The sequence below is a fragment of the Ostrinia nubilalis genome, unplaced genomic scaffold (genome assembly GCF_963855985.1).
Source record: "Ostrinia nubilalis unplaced genomic scaffold, ilOstNubi1.1 SCAFFOLD_45, whole genome shotgun sequence".
Classification (NCBI taxonomy): Eukaryota; Metazoa; Arthropoda; class Insecta; order Lepidoptera; family Crambidae; genus Ostrinia; species Ostrinia nubilalis.
In genome coordinates this window covers 1-7,500 of record NW_026973578.1, presented here as the reverse complement: position 1 = coordinate 7,500, position 7,500 = coordinate 1, and the positions used below count along the sequence as shown (strand labels likewise).

General features: G+C 53.8%; 1 pseudogene; it reads left to right on the top strand.

Annotated features, from left to right (window-relative positions):
• Positions 1–6,658, top strand: part of LOC135087466 (large subunit ribosomal RNA) — a 9,587-nt pseudogene extending 2,929 nt beyond the window's left edge.
• Positions 6,659–7,500: the final 842 nt, after the last annotated feature.

Genomic DNA, 7,500 nt, shown 5'->3' with positions numbered 1-7,500 from the left:
TGTGCTTGCTGGAAGCTTGATTTGCGATACAGACGCTTGAGAGCTTTCTCTTGGCGAGGAAACCCGTAGCTAAGTACCCTAGATCTAAGTTTTTAGTTTTTAGAGTGCTTATTTTAACTATTATCAGTGTTTGTTGTGTAACCTGAACCTTTTTAGGCTGGTTTTAGCTTTAGTTTTGTGAGCACGTGGTGGCGTGCTTTGCACGTGCATAACCTCAACGTACAACCACGCGGGGGACTTGACACTGACAGTTGACAGCTGACAGTTGACACTGACAGTTGACACTGACAGTGACAGGTTTGACGGTTGGTGCGCTGCTAGCGCCATCTGTGCTGACTTTTTGACTTTTTGTGTTTTGACTTTTTATTTTTTATTTGCGCTGCTAGCGCCACCTGTGTGTGTTAGACATTTATTGCGACACTAGCGCCACCGCTCTGACAGTTGTGTGATTTGACGTTTGGGTGACAGTGACAGTGACGTTTGACACTGACACTGACATTGACATTTAGTTTTATTAGTGGCAAACGTTCCGTTTCACGCGAGGTCCGCCGTCGTGCGGCCTCGCGCGTCTTGAGACGGGGCGCGAACATTTAAACGCGCTTTCGGCTTAGGCTTTGCGCTTTTAGACTTTTTAAAAATTAGAACATTCGCTTGTTATTGCGCTTTAACTTTTTCTGTGCTTGTGGTTCTCAAAAAGGGAACATTCGCTTGAACTTTTTTTGTTTTGTTTTGCTGCATCCAAAAGTTGAACATTTGCATAGTCTTGGTAGACTAGGTGCATCATGTCGGCGCCGGACGACGATGACTTGTCGGCCTTCGCCTCTCGGCCGAGCATCGGCAGGAGCCCGCCGCAGCGGTCCTCGCCGATCCCCATTGCGGCCGAGAAGCGGTCACTGACGTCACCGGACGAGCAGCAGCGCATCAGTAAGGTGTCGGCCTCGGCTGACCTTAGGAGGAGAGCTCCCCCAGTGGCGGGGCTGCTCACATCGGCGCCGCCGACTCCGTCGGTCCGGCCGTCGGTGTCAGCGCCCGCGCCCGCGCCAGCGGCACCGCAGCAGCAGCAGCCACAAGCCGACGTGCAGCTGTCAAGCGCGACCCCAGCGGAACTATATGAGAGAGTACATCAGATGGTTAAAAATATAATGGCGGTGGTCACTAGCGGAGGCAGCAAGCTCAACAAGGCTGAGGTGAACGCCATTTCTGGTTACGGGCAGGAGGTACTGGCGGCAGCAGGTATCATGGACTTGCGTATGTTGGAGGCAGAGGCGGCTCTCAAACTGAAGGACGCCAAGCTACAGCATAAGGAAGCGGAGAACGAGCTCCTGAAGGCGACTCAGGGCGCAGCAGCGCCAGCAGCAGCAACGGTAACTTCCTTCCAGCCCAGCAGCCGCCAGCCGACCTTCAGCGAGATGGTACGCAGCAGGACAGGCCAGATACCAATACCAGCGGCTAAGGGCCCAGTGATCGCGGTGTACCCGGCAGATTCAGCTTCCGAGACCCTAAAGACTGCTGAAGACACCAAGGCAGAGCTGAAGAGGGCCGTCGACCCGCGCAGAATCAATGTACAGATCGATCGCTTGCGGAAGGTAGGCAACGCGGGTGTGGTCATCCAGACCACATCCCCCGAGTCGGCCAGGCGCTTCAAAGAAGCAATCCCAGCTTCTCTGCGGGTGACGGAGCCTAAGCAGCGGCTGCCCCTCGTGGTGGTGTCCTCCATCACCGGTGACCCGGACCTCAAGGAGTTCGTGGAGGCTCTTCACGAGCAGAATGTCGCGAGCAAGGACGGCTGGCCCCTCGAGCGTTTCACCAAGGAGTGCAAAGGAGTCTTTAAAAAGAGCCGCCGGGGAAGTGGGACCACAGCAGTGGTCCTTGAGTGCTCCCCGGCCTGCAGGTTACTCCTTTGCGAGTTGGATCGGGTGTACGTAGGCTGGGACGTGGCCTACGTCAATGACTTCTTGACGGTGACGTGCTGCCACAAGTGCCACCAGTACGGCCACCCAGAGAAGTACTGTAGGGCGACGGACGTGGTATGCGCGTCGTGCGGAGGTAGCGGGCACGCTTCAGCAGCGTGCAAGGAGACGGTGCAGCGGTGCGCCACCTGCCACAAATTCGGCAAGAAGGACGCAGCGACACACGCAACCGGTGCGCGGGAGTGCCCCGCCAGGATCTTCGCGGAGCAGCGTAGCGTAGCGGCCACCCGCTACGCTCTTTGATGCGTGGACCTTGGGCCAGCTGAACCTGGCCGGCGCGGCGCTCGCCACTGACGAACTCCCCGCGCTGTCGCAGGAGCTCGGATTGGACGCTGTTCTAGTCCAAGAACAGTACTCGCAGTCCGAGCTTGTCCTCCAGCGCGGCCTCTCGTCCCAGGCGGGCGTCTTCGTGGCCGGGTCCCATCTCTCCATCGCGGTACTCCAGCACCTGACCAACGATCGCTGCACAGTGGCGTACATTCACGAGGCCGATTTGTACGTCGTCTCAGCGTACTTCAAATACGGCGAGGAGATCGACCCGCACATCCACCATCTTGAGCGGGTCTTCGACGCGTTAGCGGGTAAGCGCATCATAGTGGGAGTCGACGCCAACGCCCACTCACCGTTGTGGCACAGCAGGCCGGACCAAACCACTGGGCGAGGCAGAGTGGCTGACCATCGTAGGTCGTCGGTTGAGGACTTCATCTTGGGACACGACCTCGTCGTAGTCAACACCCCAGACCAACCGGCGACCTTCAGCACTGCAAACGGGGAGTCAAGCGTGGACGTAACACTCTCCACCAGAAATGTCACAGTCACAGAATGGAAAGTCCATGTGGGGGCCAGCACTAGTGACCATCGCCTGATCACGTTTAAAGTGAGCCGATCCTCCACACGCAATATTACCACAGAGCGCGCAGAGCCAGGCGAGGAGCCTCCGAGATTTCGGGATCGGGGTGTCAATTGGGACCGCTTCGAGAGTGCTATCCATGAGCGAATGGGATATCTGGATATGAGGGAGCCTGCGTCCTTGGTTAGCAGGCGCTTCACTAACGTGATTGTCCGCGCTGCGCATCAAACCCTCGGTATAAAGAGGAAGAGCCGGGACGTGGGTTATGAATGGTGGACGCCTGAACTAGATGATCTCAGGAAGGCAAACGGCGCTTCACGCCGTGCGTGGCAGAGGCTCAGGAAGAGAGGGGGCAGGGCGGAGGAGATTGCACGAGAGGAGTTTCATGCGAGTAGAGCGCGATACAGAAGGAGAAAGGAGGAGACGGAGCTCGCGTTCTTCCGGGGGCTTGCCGAGTCCGGCAACGAGGACCCATGGGGTCTGGCCTACCGTGTGGCGAGTGGCAGGAAGCGTCCGCCCTCGAACGTAATCAACGGCACGAAGTTCGCCGAAGGCTTTGCGGGGACTGTGGACGAAGCCATGCACGGCCTTGTGTATGCTCTGTGCCCGGACGACGATCCGTCTAAGGACACAGAGTACCACAAACAGGTGCGGATCTCGGCTGCCCTGGTCCCCTCTGGCCCAGACGCGTCTCCTCCGTCCCTTGAGTATCTGCGAATCATGGTTAAGCAATTGCCCAACACCGCACCGGGACTGGATGGAGTGACCGCAAGAATGTTGACGCATGTCTGGAAGGCTGCATCGGTGGAGTTCCACCTGGTGTACGCCAAGTGTGTGGAGGAAGGAGTGTTTCCGGATGTGTGGAAGGACGGTCGACTGCTCGTGCTGCCAAAAGGTAATGACAAGCCCCTCACCGACCCCAAGGCGTACCGACCAATAACGCTTCTCTCGATCTTGGGTAAACTGCTTGAGCGTGTAATGTTACACTGCGCGCCTCAGATCTCTAGCGGGATGTCGGACTGCCAGCATGGCTTCACCAGAGGTAAGTCGACAGTGACTGCGATCGACGCGATTACCGACACGGCCAGGGCGTCCACAGCGAAGTACGTCCAAGCTGTGTTTCTTGACATCTCGGGTGCGTTCGACAACGCCTGGTGGCCGATGGTGATGCTGAAGGCGAAAAGAGGAGGATGCCCGCCCAATGTCTATCGGATGTTGGCGGGATACTTCTCCGGACGCCGGGTTGGCTTAACCGTCGGCAGCCGGGAGTTGTGGAAAGTTTCCACCATGGGGTGTCCGCAGGGTTCTGTGCTTGGACCAACGTTGTGGAACGTTCTGTTGGACGACCTGTTGAGATCGCCGATGCCGGAGGGGGTGAGCATGGTGGCGTACGCCGATGACGTCACCATTTTGATTGAGGCGCAATCGAGAGCCAGCATCGAGTTGAAGGCCACAGAGGCCCTTAATATCGCGTCCGATTGGGGAGCCCGGAACCGACTGGGATTCTCTCCTGCCAAGTCGTCCATGATGACAATCAGGGGGAAATTCCAGAGGCCCCCAATCATCAAACTTGATGGCGCCTCGATCCGACAGGTGAGCTCAGGAACAGTGCTCGGCGTGGTGATCGATTCGGGTCTTTTGTTCACGCAGCATGCACAGGACATTGTAGAGCGCGCAGCCAAATGCTTCGGGAAGGTTTCGCGTGTGTCTGCGTCCTCCTGGGGCATTCGATACCCCGGTCTGCGCATTCTCTACCAGGGAACGTTCGTTGCCACGCTCGTGTATGCTGCGGCGTGTTGGTTTGAGCGGGTCAAAGTCCAGTCGGTGGGCGGGATTGTCCTGAGGGGGCAGAGGCCGGCACTCGTGCTGCTGACGAAGGCCTACCGGTCTGTCAGCACGGCCGCGCTCCCGGTCTTGGCCGGAGTGTTGCCCGCCGACCTCGAGGTGGAGTATGCTGGACGGACGGCTGTACTGAGGACGCGCCAGCTCGCGACCCTGGACGAGATGAGCAGTCGAAAACGCGATATACGGGATTCGGTGATCGTATTTTGGCAGCAGCGTTGGGAGCAGGAGACCAAAGGTCGTGAGCTCTATCAGTTCTTCCCGGAGGTGGCTGGTAGGCTCAGCATGCGCTGGGTCCAACCGGACTATGTGACCTCGCAGATACTCACTGGACACGGGTGCTTCAATAAAAGGCTGAGCGACATGAAGCTGCGAGAGGGGAGCATGTGTGAGTGCGGCGAGAGTGAGGAGGACAGGCACCACGTTCTGTGGTACTGTCCCCTGTATGAAGACCTGCGGTGTGAGATGCTGAGTGGGATAGCGCTCTCGGAGGGCTACGGTCCTGCGTGGTACCCCGATCTAGTCAGCTCGGAGGCGAACTTCGCGCGGCTGCGAGGTTTCGCGCACGCGTGGCATAGGAGGCGAAACGGACAGACGCCTAGCGGCCAGGCACCGGATAGTGCCAACGTGTTAGTAGAGTCCATGCCCCAGAAGGGGGAGAGTGGCAAGGGACAAATGGACAAAGATTAAAGAACTTGTAGAGAGTCAAGAATTGCGCGCGGTGGAGTGCAATCTGCCGTAGGCAGCCGCAATTCCGCGCGCATCTCTCAAGATTCGGCCACAATAACCGCGAGGTTGGTATGGCCATGGGTGGTGGTGGGATTTGTCCCTATCTACTATCTAGCGAAACCACAGCCAAGGGAACGGGCTTGGGAGAATCAGCGGGGAAAGAAGACCCTGTTGAGCTTGACTCTAGTCTGGCATTGTAAGGAGACATGAGAGGTGTAGCATAAGTGGGAGATCGTTTCGGCGGTCGTCGCTGAAAAACCACTACTTTCATTGTTTCATTACTTACTCGGTTGGGCGGAAGCGGTGCGCGGTCGATTTACTCGGCGGGCGCACGGTGTTTCGTTCCAAGCGTGCAGAGTGGTGGCGTGGCGGCAACGCTCGTCACCGTTTAAACTCCCGCGTGATCCGGTTCGAGGACACTGCCAGGCGGGGAGTTTGACTGGGGCGGTACATCTGTCAAAGAATAACGCAGGTGTCCTAAGGCCAGCTCAGCGAGGACAGAAACCTCGCGTGGAGCAAAAGGGCAAAAGCTGGCTTGATCCAGATGTTCAGTACGCATAGGGACTGCGAAAGCACGGCCTATCGATCCTTTAGTATAAAGAGTTTTTAGCAAGAGGTGCCAGAAAAGTTACCACAGGGATAACTGGCTTGTGGCAGCCAAGCGTTCATAGCGACGTTGCTTTTTGATCCTTCGATGTCGGCTCTTCCTATCATTGCGAAGCAAAATTCGCCAAGCGTTGGATTGTTCACCCATCAAAAGGGAACGTGAGCTGGGTTTAGACCGTCGTGAGACAGGTTAGTTTTACCCTACTGATGGCGTTGTCGTTGCGATAGTAATACTGCTCAGTACGAGAGGAACCGCAGTTTCGGACATTTGGTTCATGCACTCGGCCGAGCGGCCGGTGGTGCGAAGCTACCATCCGCGGGATTATGCCTGAACGCCTCTAAGGCCGAAGCCAGCCTAGCCGAATCCGGCAAGGATATGCTCACTGTGGAGCCCCGAGAGTCGGGAGGCTCTAAACAATGTGACTTTACTAGTCGCGCTTTACATCGTAAGGTGCGACGTCGAAGCCCATTTGAATCGCAGAGATCGGTGCGGTCGGTTTAACACGTGCACCATGGCTCTGAAGGTTCGAATTTACCTCAGTTCGATGTCGGGGCTCGGAATAGTCTGTAGACGACTTACGTTCCTGGCGGGGTGTTGTGCTCGGTAGAGCAGCGTCGTGCTGCGATCTGTTGAGACTCAGCCCTACGCCAGGTGATTCGTCCGAGGACGATCGTTTTCTTTTTTTTAATTTAACAAAATGTGAACATTCGTTTAAACGTTTACATTTCATTCATTCATTCATTCATTCAGTCAGTCAGTGCAGGTTCCACGATCAGTCGTTTTAATTTTCGTTATTTAAGTCTAACAAAATTTGAACATTCGTTTAAATTTTGTTAGACTTAAATAACGAATCAGTTAAAATTTGTCTTCTTGTATGTTTTTTTTCTTTTTTTAGTTTATAACAAACTAAAATATATTATAAACCATACCTATTTTTATTTTCTTTTGTTCACAGGTACATAGTTGAATTCATCCAATCATATAAACGGCGCCTTCAACTAGAGGATTCAACACAAAATCGGTATGTTATTGTATTTATTTATTTTTAGAAAACGTACGTGGGTTCCTTTAAGTTTATTTTTTCAGCTTTGCAACCTTTACTCACTCACTGCCCCAAAATCCAAAACCAACAAAATATTAGTTTTTCCAAAAAGTTACGTTTTCAAAATTTTTATGAAAAGTTAGGTTTTCAAAAAGTTGGATTTCATAAAGTTAGGTTTTCAAAAGTTAGGTTTTCAAAAGTTAGGTTATCAAAAGTTAGGTTTTCAGAAAGTTGGTATTCATAAAGTTAGGTTTTCAAAAGTTACGTTATCAAAAGTTAGGTTTTCAAAAAGTTTGATTTCATAAAGTTAGGTTTTCAAAAGTTAGGTTATCAAAAGTTAGGATTTCAAAAGTTAGGTTTTCAGAAAGTTGGTATTCATAAAGTTAGGTTTTCAAAAGTGACGTTATCAAAAGTTAGGTTTTCAAAAAGTTTGATTTCATAAAGTTAGGTTTTCAAAAGT